Raw genomic sequence first — 13,371 nt, 5'->3', positions numbered from 1 at the left:
CCATTTTAACTGCATCATTCAATAATGAATACAAAGGTATATTTCTGGACATTGAATTTTATTCACTGGTCTATATGTCTATCATGTTATTCCAGTGCCATAATGAATAGTTGTACTGAAGCTTTATAATGAATTTTGAATTCAGAAAATTTTCCTCTTCTTTTGTTCTTTTTCAAAATTGTTTTGGATATTCTAGGTATTTTGCATCTACATATACATTTCACATTCTGCTTCTCAGGATGAGACTGTTGGAAATTTGATATGAATTGTCTGTAGTTCAATTTGGGGAGAATTGCCATTTTAGCAACATTGAGCTTTTCTGTACACAACTATGGGATGTCTCTATTTAGATCTTTAATTTCACTCAAAAGTGTTTTGTAATTTTTAATGTGTAAGTATGGCCCTTCTTTTGTTGAATTCTTTTGATGCTATTCTTAAAGGAATTGTATCCTTATTTTCTTATTTGAATGGGTCACTTTTCTTCTGTAGAAAGCTTAGATTATTAGTTTGAGATCTATTTTTATATTCTCATTTATGGATTAAATCTATAAATTTTCCTTTAAGCACTGATTTAGCTGCACCCATCAATTTAATCAGCTGGGTTTTCATTTTCATTCAGTTCTAAATACTAATCCTCTTGAAATGTTTTCTTTCACCCATGGGCTATTCAGAAATGCATAGTTTAATTTATGGATGTTTGCATAGCTCCCAAATTTCTGTCTGTGTTAATTTGTAATTCTATTAATTGTGGTTGGAGAACACACATTATATCATTTAAATCTTTTCATATTGTTATGGTTTGATTTTTGGCTTAGCATATAGTCTTTCTTGGAGATTTCCTATAAGTGTTTAAAAATCATGCATAGTCTGCTGTCTTTGAGTGGAGAGTTCTGTTAGGAAAAGTTGGCTGATCTAGGCCAAAGGGTAAGGTTGAAACTGACGTGTTTTAAAATTTCAACTTCCATATGAGACCAAGGGAAGAGATGTCTATTTGGTGCAGGATCTATATTTTCTAAACAGTGTAACCCTAAGTCAGTTTGTTCAAATGCCATAATTACATGGAACTTTGAATAGGAAGTGAGATACAGTAGGTTATTATAGGTTAGAGTGAAATAGTGACACATCCCAAAGTAATCTGGGCAGAGAATAAAAAATATATTTACAGCCTCCTCCCTCCCCAATGAGCTGGGGGAAGGTGCAGAAGTGTTGGACTTTCTCACCTGGACTGGTGTTGATGTCACAAACATTGGGACTGGCAGTTTGATGTGCTGAGCCCTTGATCATGGGACTTGCCCTTATTAAGCTTGTTACTGCAAATGAGAGGCTAAACTTGCATATAATTGTGCCTAAGAGTCACCCCATGAGTCCTGCTTTGTTGCTCATATGTGGCCCTCTCCCTCTCTATCTGAGCCACCTCCGCAGGTGAACTCACTGCCCTCCTGCCATGTGGGACCCAACTCTCAGGGGTGTAAATCTCCCTGGCAATGCAGTATATGACTCCTGGGGATGAATCTGGACCTGGCATCATGGGATTGAGAATATCTTCTTGACCAAAAGGGGGATGCAAAATGAGATGAAAGAGTTTCAGTGGCTGAGAGATTTCAAATGGAGTCGAGAGGTCACTCTGGTGGACATTCCTATGCACTATATAGATAACATCTCTTAGGTTTTAATGTATTGGAACAGCTAGAAGTAAATACCTGAAACTACCAAACTCCAACACAGTAGTCTGGACTCCTGAAGCTGATTATATAATAATGTAGATTACAAGGGGTGACAGTGTGATTGTGAAAACCTTGTGGATCACACTCCCTTTATCTAGTGTATGGATGGATAAATAGAAAAATGGAGATAAAAACTAAATGATAAATAGGGTGGGATGGGGTTGGTTTGGGTGTTCTTTTTTCACTTTTATTTTTTATTCTTATACTGATTCTTTCTGATGTAAGGAAAATGTTCAGAAATAGATTGTGGTGATGAATGCTTAACTATATGATCATACTGTGAACAGTTGATTGTATACCATGGATGATTGTATGGTATGTGAATATATTTCAATAAAACTGAATTAAAAAAAGTTGTTTGATAGTGTTGCTCAAGTCTTTTTTGTCCTATCTGCATTTTTGTCTAGTGATATTATCAGTTAGAGTGGTGTATTGTTTACAGCAGTTACTGCCAGTTTCTTTTTCATGTATTCTGTGACTCTGTTTCCTGGCTGAAAAGATGTTTATGATTACAGTATCATCCTGTCAATTTGACACTTTTATCATTACAAAATGTACCTTTTTCTATCTATAACATTTTTTGCTTAATACCTATTTCTTTCAGATATTACAAAAGGGTAATGTAAGTATTTGTTATGTTAACTCTTTGTATGGCATATATTTCTCCATTCCTTTACTTTCAACCAATGTATATTTTTGAATCTAAAGTTTGTCTTTTGTAAATAACATATAGTTGAATCTTGCATTTTCTTTTGTCATGTTTATTATATTAATATTCTCTACCATTTTTGGGTGTCTTAATTTCTTATTGTGATTTCAAATTACCATCTGGTGTTATTCACATACTGTAATATGCCTTTTCTTCCTCTCACATTGTTGACACTTTTTGTCAAATATATTTGATATCTGTATTTTATAGGCCCTACAATGCAAGTATATAAATTTCAGCAGATCACTAAGAATACTTGGTATATTTTAGGAGTATATATATTTTTTCCTGAATTTTTTACACAAAATGAATTTGGGTTGCTGTTAAATCATAAATATGCAAAGGAAAATAGAAAGCATTTTACAGAACAACAGGACTGTAGACTATTATAGAAGTTACAGGTCTGAGTAGATACCAGTGTTGCAAAAGCCTTTAAAGAACACTGTTTTCAGGTCAATGCTTCAAAGCCTCTCTTCATTTTCACCACTATTTTGACAGTTTTCCCACAGTTGTATGAGAGGCATTTAACCAGTGTAACTCCATACTCGTATTTATTGGTGTGATGAGTGGATATAATTGAGGGAATTTTCCACATATGAAAAAACATTTTCAAAGCTTTAGGTAGAGTGTGAAGTTATGATTTTTGATGGAAAGCTGTGATGAGTTATTAAGCTTTGGTTTCATTATGTTATTAAGTGAAGCTTGCTTTACTAGGTCTCCCAGAGATTACTGCTAAACTGGAAAAAAATGATAGAGAGAGAGGGGTGAAGAGGGAGAGATGTGTGTGTAGAGGGAGCACATGGTATGGGTGAGGGGATATTCCTAGATTTATAGCCTTTTAAGTTCAAAAATCTTGTAGGGTTGGAAAACCTACCAACTTTATTACTGGTTATAGCCATCAAACTTGGGTGAAATTCCAAAATGCAATTCTGAGCTAGGAAGAGTGATAGAGACCTTCATTTAATGTGTTATAATTCATTTTCTTGTGATGCATCCTAGTGAGTCATAGGATTTTAGAAATCTGAAGTTATCCACCCCATGAAATTCTTTCTTCCTTTATAAGAAGTGCTTTTATGTTGCCTGAACTACCTGGGTGAACTTAATATGATCTTCAAAAAAGTATGTTAAACTTAAACAGTTGTTCATTTAAACATCCATGTATTCATCTTTCTCTTAATAACATCTGTTGAATAACCTTCTCTTACTCTCAGAATGATAGTGTGCAACATAAAGATATTGGCCAGTGGATACTTCCTTCACATTCATTTATTACTTATGTGCAAATAATCTTTTTTGAAGAGTTAACATTGATTATTTTTCAGCTAAATTAAGATTACTGCAAAAAGTATTTTGTATGCAGTAAAAATCATGAATTCTTCACAAAATTGGAAGGAAAAAATACAAGCCCTGTGGTCTGCAAAGATTTCTTATAGAATCACCATTGAGTTCAAGTGTTCATAATGGATTTTGGAATTGGTTTACATTTGGTGTACATTCACTGTGCTCTTAGAAAAGCACAGTTTTACAAGAACATAATTTAAAAAATCATAACTTTAAGGACTTGAGTTTTAAAACAAATAACCTAATAAAACATGCAATAACTTAATATTTATCTACTAGGTAACATGATTAGATCTTAGATGCCAGTGTTGATACAGCTTGATGAATCATTGCACAAGTAAAAGGGATCTTCTGACTGTACTTTAGAACAAGGCATGATATGCCTAATTATTTACTCCTACTAATCACATTTTAAAACATCTTAAATGTGTATATGTTTTTGTGTTCAAAATTAGCCCTGAAAAAAGCAGTTAAAAATATCACTACTATTTTGCAAAAAAATATCTGTGTACCTAATCATGTCCTTCTTTTTGGCAGGAAGCACAGGGAAGAAGCAGAGAGAAGGCATTGTTTACTAGAGAGCTGTGACCAGGTAGGTTTTCTCTGCTAATTCACAGTTTGTCTGCATAAATGGTAATATTTCACACCATGACTCAAAATTCTAGTTGAAAAATAAGGGCCACTCAGTAGCAACTTTAATAATAAGTATTCCACAGAAGAGTTCTTGACTTCTCTGTGTACATACTTTCAGAAGTGAATCCTTTACCTGTTTGGACTGAAGTATCACTTTTCCATCTCTTATTCTGCAATGGGTTAAGAAAAGAAGAAAAACATTTTTGCTTTAGTAAGCACAAATGTAGTGTCATTTTTCCTCCTGGTTTCTAAGATTTTTTTGACTATCCTTATATGAGTACTATAGTGCTTTGATTACTTTTGCACTGTAGCAATTTTGAAATTTGGAAGTGCAAGACCACACTTTGTTCTTCTTTTCCAGAAGGGTTTTGACTATTTCAGGTTCCTTGTATTTCCATATGAATTTTAGATTCAGTTTGCAAACTAATAATAATAATTGAACTGGAATTCTAATAGGGATAGCATTAAACTGGTAGGTCAGTTCTGGGAGTATTGCCATCTTAACAATAATGTCTGATCCATCAACATGTGTTGTCTCTCCAATTATTTTAGTCTTTAGTTTCTGTCAGAAATGTTTAGTAGTTTTCAAAATATCAGTTACATTTATTCTAAGTATTTTATTACTTTTGATGCAATAAAAGTAGAGGTTTTTTTACATGCATTCAGAATTTTCATTGAAAATGTTAAAATTAAATTGGTTATAGGGAGTAGCTAAGGTGGTGACATAAAGAGGAGTGGAAGAATATTAGTTCACCCAGAACAATTCATAAATGAAAAAAAACTAGTAAATAACCTGGAATAACTGTGGGGAGACAAACATAACTGTCCACTCATCATCCACCAACCTGAATTGGGAGGCATGCCTGAGATCACAGCAGAAAATCTGTAAGTAAAACTGTGGACCTATGCTGAGAGCCAAGAGCCCCACCCTCATGGAAGCCACATGGTGCATGCTCTCAGCCCAGCTCCAAGTGAGGTTTTAATGTTAACTGCTCAATATAGACAGTGAATCCTCAACAAGCAGAGTGAGGCTTTTGGTGACAACTGATCTTGGGAGAGTCAGGGGACATATCTGTCTCAGGATGGGGATCCCAGAGGATCAGGTGCTATCTCTGGCTGATGGGTGAAACTGGGAGTTTTTCTGTCCCTTTCTCTTTCTGTGGAGAAAACCTCTGTCATTTTCAGCCCACAGCAATTTGCAGTAAAGACAGCCTCAGCCATTTTAAAATCAAAACACTTTGATCAGCAGAATCAGAGAAACAAAGAACTTAGTGATATGCAGATGACCACTCTGAAGGGGTCATAGCTTCCCAAGAGGAAAGGGAGGGGCCCAGCTTTACTGCCCACCTTTCCAGAACCAGACCCCAAAGCCTGGGAGAGGAGAGCCACAGGCCACACCCTCTTACACAGGCAGTGAGAGCTGACAGGTGCATCTGCCAGGCATAAAATCACAGGTGTCTCAATCCTCTAATTAAAACCATCAGGGAAACCAAATACTGAATATTACCTCCTCCTGTGACCTGAGCCTGTTCTCATCTAGGAAAACCTGATTGGGATGGCCTAGGAGGTCAGATGCATAGACAACAGAAAACTACAACCTACACTAAGAAAAATGAAGCTATGGCCCAGTCAAAGGAACAAACATACACTTCAACTGAGATACAGGAATTTAAACAACTAATGCTAAGTCAATTCAAAAAATTTAGAGAATATTTTGCAAAAGAGATAGAGGCTGTAAAGAAAACACTGGGCATACATAAGGCAGAAATTGAAAGTTCAAAACAACAACTAGTAGAATCTATGGAAATGAAAGGCACAATACAAGAGATGAAAGACACAATGGAAACATACAACAGCAGATCCCAAGAGGCAGAAGGAAACACTCAAGAACTGGAGAACAAAACACCTGAAAGCCTACACACAAAGGAGCAGATGGAGAAAAGAATGAAAAAACATAAGCAATGTCTCTGGGAACTTAAAGATGAAGCAAAGTACAAGAATGTACATATCATTAGTGTCCCAGAAGAAGATAAGGAAAAAGGGGCAGAGGCAATAACAGAGGGAATAATCAATGAATATTTCCCATCTCTTATGAAAGACATAAAATTACAGATTCTAGAAGTGCAGCATACTCCAAACAGAATAGATCTGAATAGGCCTATGTCAAGACACTTAATAATCAGATTATCAAATGTCAAAGACAAAGAGAGAATCCTGATAGCAGCAAGAGAAAAGCAATCCATCACATACAAAGGAAGCTTAATAAGACTATGTGCAGATCTCTCAGCAGAAACCATGGAAGCAAGAAGGAAGTGTTGTGATATATTTAAGATACTGAAAGAGAAAAACCACCAATCAAGGTTCCTATATCCAGCCAAGCTGTCCTTCAAATATGAGGGAGAACTCAAAATATTTTCTGACAAACAGACATTGAGAGACTTTGTGAACAAGACAACCACCCTACAGGAAATACTAAAGGAAGCTCTACAGACTGATAGGAGAAGACAGGAGTGAAAGGTTTGGAACAAAATTTTGGGAGATGGTAGCACAGCAATGTAAGTACACTGAACAAAGATAACTATGATTACTCTTGAGAGAGGAAGGTTGGAAGCATGTAAGACACCAGAAGAAAGGAGGAAAGATAAAGAATGGGACTGTGAAACTTGGTGAAATCTAGATTGTTCAACAATTCAGATAAAATGTACAAATATGTTCTTTTATGAGGGAGAACAAGAAGATGTCAACCTTGCAAGGTGTTGAAAATGGAGAGGCATTGGGGGAGGGATGCAATCAGCATAAACTAGAGACTGTAACTAACAGAATCATTGTATTATGCTTCCTTTAATGTAAACAAGGCAATATACCAAGGTAAATGCAGATAAGAGGAGGGGATATGAGAGGCATGTTAGACACTTGACATTGGTGTTGTCTGACTCTTTACTCTACTTTGATTTAAGGTTACTTTTCCTTTTGCTACTTTCTAGCTGTCATTTTTTTCCTCTTACTTTTGCCTCTCTACTTACTTTGACTCTCCCTCCTGCCTTGTGGAAGAAATGTAGATGCCCTTATATAGATAGTGGTGAAGGTGGTGAACACATAAATATGTGACCATACAGAGAACCACTGATTGTTTACTTAGGATGGAATGTATGCTGTGTAAACAAAACCATATTAAAAAAAATGGGTTGATGACAAAACATCAAGGGCAATATACTGAGTGAAATAAGCCACACATATAAGGACAAATATTGCAGGATCTCACTGATAGGAACTAATTGTAATATGTAAACTTGTAGACATGAAATATAAGGTACCAAGATATAGGACAAGGCTTAAGTACAGGGAGTGGTTGCTTAGTATGAGCAGAATGTTCAACTAAGATGAACTTAAATGTTTGGAAATGAGCAGAGGTGTCAGTAGCAAGATGTGAGAATAACTAACAGTGTCAAATGGCACATGAGTGAGGTGGAAAGGGGAAGCTCAGAGTCATATATGTCACCAGAAGGAAAGTTGGAGGTCAAAAGATGGGAATGTATAAAACTGAATCCTATGGTGGGCAATGTCCATGATTAACTATACAAATATTAGAAAACTCTTCCATGAACCAGAACAAATGTATGACAATGCAACTAGAAGTTAATAATAGAGGGACCTATAGGGAAGAAATATATACCTATTGCAAACTATATACTACAGTTAGTAGTATTTCAACATTCTTTCATAAATAGTAACAAATGTACTGTATCAACACTATGAGTCAATTGAGGGGAGTTGATTAGGGATATGGGAGGATTTGAGTTTCCTTTTTTTTGCTTTTTTTTGCTTTTTATATTTTTCACTATTTCTTGTCTGGAGTAATGAAAATGTTCTACAAATTGAACAAAAATTAAGTATGGTGATGGATGCACAGCTGTATGAGGGTACCAGGGGCAACTGATTGTACACTTTGGATTTTTGGATAATTGTATGGTATCTGATCAATCCCAATAAAAATTTTAAAAAATTAAAGGAAATTATACATATCTTAATTTTAACTTTACAGTGGAGATATAAGAAGATTAAATGTCTTCAAAAAAAAGTAAACTGGTAAGATCCTAAAAAAAGTTAAATTGTCTATTTATTGATGCATACCTTGTTATCTTGCTGAACTCCTTTATTACTACTAATAGTATTTTAGTGAATTCCTTAAGATTTTTGTATATATGGTATCATGTCATCTGCAAATAGAGATAGTTGTACAACTTCCTTTCAAATTTGAGTGCATTTTTTCCTCTTCTTGCCTAATTGCTTGGGCTAGATAATCCAGTTCACTTTGCATAAATGGGGCAAGAGTGGGTATCCATGTCTTGTTCCTGGGCTTGGGGTTTCTTTGAAAAAAAAAAAGAGCTTATCTGATACATAAAGTCTTTGTTTCTACATTTGTTTATCATTGAACTAATTAAAAATCAAAGATTCTTGTATTTTTGGTGAAAGCCACTTTGCTGTAACTTACTGTACTTTCATATGTCTATGTTCATGAGGTATATTTTTATCTACTTTCCTATTACAAGAATTTTCTTTCTCTGATTTTAGAATTAGGTTAAATTCTTCCCCTTTCTTCTGTTTCTAAAATATATTAAGTAGAATGGTATTAGTTCTCCCTCAAAATTTTCATATATTTTGCCAGTGTGAATATTCTGGTTAAGGGTTTAATTTAGGGGGATTTATTAACTATAGATTTAATTTCTTTATTACATAGTGGACTATCATTGTTTGTAGATTTCTCTTAATGTCATTTTAGTGCCTTTGATAAATATTGATGAACTTCATTTCAGTTCTGATATTGGCATTTGAGTCTTATTCTTTTCATTCTTTGTTATCATGGCTGGAGTTCTATCACTTGATTGATGTTGTCAAATAACAAACTATTGATTTCATTCATTTTCTTCATTTATTTAGTGGTTTCAATTTTGATTACTGTTCTAAATTTTAATATTTCCTTTCTCCTTTGTTCTTTTATTTGAATTTTCTCTTCTTTAGTTTTTTAAGTGAAAGTTTAGGTTACTACCTATAGATCTTTCTTCATTCCTAATATACACCTTTCATACTATAAATTTCCCTCTAGGTCTGCCTTAGCTTTATCTACGTTATTTTGTATGTTGCATTTTCATTTCATCTCTGCCCCCCTTTTTTGAGGAATCTGTGATGTTCTAGTGGGTGGGAACTCATTTTCTACATAAGAATACCTGTGGACAATAACACATCCTGTTATTCAGATGGTCACATTCTCCCAGGTAGTTTGAATTGCCCGTGCTGATTTCTGTTCTCACACCTGGCCATGGATATCAATTATTTTCCTCTTCTCCAGGAGCAAATTGCTACAAGTTTAACTGAGGGTTAAGTCCCAAGAAAGGAAACAAACACTAGGGGATTTGAAAACAGAAGGTCCCTGTCCAAATGCTGCTAAAAGATAAAATGTGCATGTGTTAATAAAAAGTGTAAACTATCCTAGTTAACCCACAGAAAGGCTGTAAAATTCACAGGTCTGAGGGTGGAGAAAGATGGCAGAGTGGTGTGGTGTACATCTTAGTTACTCCTCCAGGGAAGTAGATATAAAGCCAGGTACTGCATGGACCACACAACACAGAGCAATTTGACTTTGGGCATACTTCATACAACACTCATGAACACGTGGATCTGCTGAGATCAGCAAAATCTGTAAGTTTTTGTGGCCAGGGGACCCAGACCCCTCCCTGCCAGGCACAGTTCCATGGGAGGAGGAGCCATCAGTGCGGGGAATGAGGAGGAAGAACTGCAGTTACAGCCCTTATCAGAAATTCATTCTATTGATCCAAACTCCAATCATAGATATACTGAGACCAGACATCAGAAAATCCAGGAGGAGCCAGCCCAGGAGAGAGGAGATAGGGATAGCAAAAACAGGAAGTAAAACCCCAAAAATAAAAGTGGAGGCTTTATGGAGTTCTGGGAACATAGAAAGAGGAAGGGCAGAGCTCAGATAGAGACAGGCTCATATGGAAATCCAGAAGTAAAACTGGTTTTTCTGCCTCCTGGACCTTTCCTTAATGGCCCAGTTGCTTTGTCTCTCAGCATTTCAATAATCCATTAAATCTGCAAGGAAGATCTTTTTTTTTTAATCTTTTTCTCTTTTTCCAAAACAATTACTCTAAGAAGCCCAATACAGAAAGCCTCAAAGTCTTGCAATTTGGGCAGGTCAAGAAAAGAGCAGAACTGAGACAGCTCTGAGACAAAAGGCAATAAGTCAAGTGGCTGAGAAAATTCACTAAACATCACAACTTCCCAAGAAAATGGGGGTGTCCTCTCACAGCCATCATCCTGGTGGACAGGGAACATTCCTGCCCATCACTGGCCCCATAGCCTAGAGCTGAACCAGACAACCCAGTGTGACGGAAGTGCTTCCAATGGCACACACACACACACCACATAACTGGGTGTGGACATTAGCCTTCCCTGCACCCTCAGCTGGCTGTCCCAGAGTTGGGAAGGCAGATCAGTGTGAATTAATATGCCCAATTCAGCCATCCTTTCAGCAGACTGGGAGCTTCCTTACACAGTCCTGTGGCCCAGAACTGCGCTGGAGGGATGGCACTCACTTGTGATGTAGAAAGTCATCCCTCAACAGAGGACCTGGGAGTGCACAGCCTAGAAGAGGGACCCACTTGCAAGTCTGAGGAGCCATATGCCAATACAAAAGACTTGTAAGTCAGAGGCAGAGGCAAACTGTGGCAGGACTGAACTGAAGGATTAGACTATTGCAGCAGCTTTAAATCTCCAGGAATACCAGGGAGATTTGATTGTTAGAGCTGCCCCCTCAACTGCCCAGACAAACACCCCATATACAGGGCAGGCAACACCAACAACACACACAAGCTTGGTACACCAATTGGACCCCACAAGACCCACTCCTCCACACACCACAAAGACAAAGTGAGGGAGAACTGGCTTGAGGGGAATAGTTGGTTTGTGGATGCCACCTACTGATTAGTTGGAGAAAGTGTACTTCATGAAGCTGTAGATCTGACAAATTAGAGACAAGGATTTTAATCAGTCTACAAATCCTAAAAGAACACTATCAAGTTAAGCAAATGCCAAGAGGCCAAAAATAACAGAAAATTTTAAAACATATTAAAAAAGCAGATGATATGGATAACCCAAGCCCAAACACCCAAAGCAAAACATCAGAGGAGACACAGTACCTGGAGCAATTAATCAAAGAACTAAAGATGAATGATGAGACCATGGCACAGGATATAAAGGACATGAAGAAGAGCATGGTACAGGATACAAAGGACATAAAGAAGACCCTAGAAGAGCATAAAGAAGAAATTTCAAGAGTAAAGATAAAAACAGATTATCCTATGGAAATTAAAGAAACTGTTGATGAAATTAAAAAGATTCTGATACCAAAAGTACAAGACTAGAGGAAGTTGAACAATGAATCAGCAACCAGGAAGATGACAGAATGGAAAATGAAAGAACAAAAGAAAGAATGGGGAAAAAATAAGAAAACAAAATGGACCTCAGGGATATGATAGATAATATAAAACATCCAAATATAAGACTCATTGGTGTTCCAGAAGGGGAAGAGAAGTGTGAAGGTCTAGGAAGAGTATTCAAAGGAATGGGGGAAAACTTCCCAAATCTTCTAAACACCATAAATACACAAATCATAAATGCCCAGCAAACTCCAAATAGAAAAATTCCAAATAAACACATGCTGAGACATATTCTGATCACACTGTCAAATACAGAAGAGAAGGAGAAAGTTCTCAGAGTAGCAAGAGAAAAGCAATTCACCATATACAAAGGAAACAGCATAAGACTAAATAGTGACTACTCAGCAGCCTCCATGGAGGTGAGAAGGCAGTGGCATGACATATTTAAAATTCTGAGTGAGAAAAATCTCCAACTAAGAATACTTTATCCAGGAAAGCTCTCCTTCAAATTTGAGGGGGAGCTTAAATTTTTCACAGACAAACAAACACTGAGAGAATATGCTAACAAGAGACCTGCCCTATTGGAGATACTAAAGGGAGACCCACAGACAGAGAAACAAAAAAAAATGAGAGACAAATGGAGAAAGGTTCAGTATTAAAGAGATTCAGTATGGGTACATTAAAGGATATTAATAGAGAGGGGGAAAATTATATCTGACAAATATAAACCAAAGAATAAGATGGCAGATTGAAGAAATGCCTTCACAGTCATCACATTGAACGTAAATGAATTCAACTCCCCAATTAAAAGGTATACAGTCACAGAAAAGATAAAAAATGAACCATGAATATGTTGCATACAAATGACTCATCTTAGACACAGGGACACAAAGAAATTGAAAGTGAAAGGATGGAAAAAATATTTCATGTAAGCTACAGCCAAAAGAAAGCAGGTGAAGCAATATTAATCTCAGATAAAATAGACTTTAAATGCAGGGATGTTTTGAGAGACAAAAAAAGGCAACTACATACTAATAAAAGGGGCAATTCAACAAGAAGAAATAACAATCATAAATGTTTATGCATCCAATCAAGGTGCCACAAAATACATGAGAGAAACACTGGAAAAACTAAAAGAAGAAATTGATGTTTCCACAATAATTGTGGGAGACATCAACACTTCACTCTCTCCTATAGATAGATCAACCAGACAGAAGTCCAATAAGGAAATTGAAAACCTAAACAATCTGATAAATAAATTGGATTTAACAGACATATATAGAACATTACATCCCAAATCACCAGAGTACAAATACTTCTCTAGTGCCCATGGAACTTTCTCCAGAATAGATCATATGCTGGGACAAAAAACAAAGCTCAATAAATTTAAAAAAATTGAAATTATTCAAAGCACATTCTCTGACCACAATGGAATACAATTAGAAGTCAAAAACCATCAGAGAATTAGAAAATTCACAAATACCTGGAGGTTAAACAACACACTCCT

Source organism: Choloepus didactylus, chromosome 16 (genome assembly GCF_015220235.1).
Source record: "Choloepus didactylus isolate mChoDid1 chromosome 16, mChoDid1.pri, whole genome shotgun sequence".
Taxonomy (NCBI): Eukaryota; Metazoa; Chordata; class Mammalia; order Pilosa; family Megalonychidae; genus Choloepus; species Choloepus didactylus.
Note: the sequence above shows the minus strand (reverse complement) of the source record.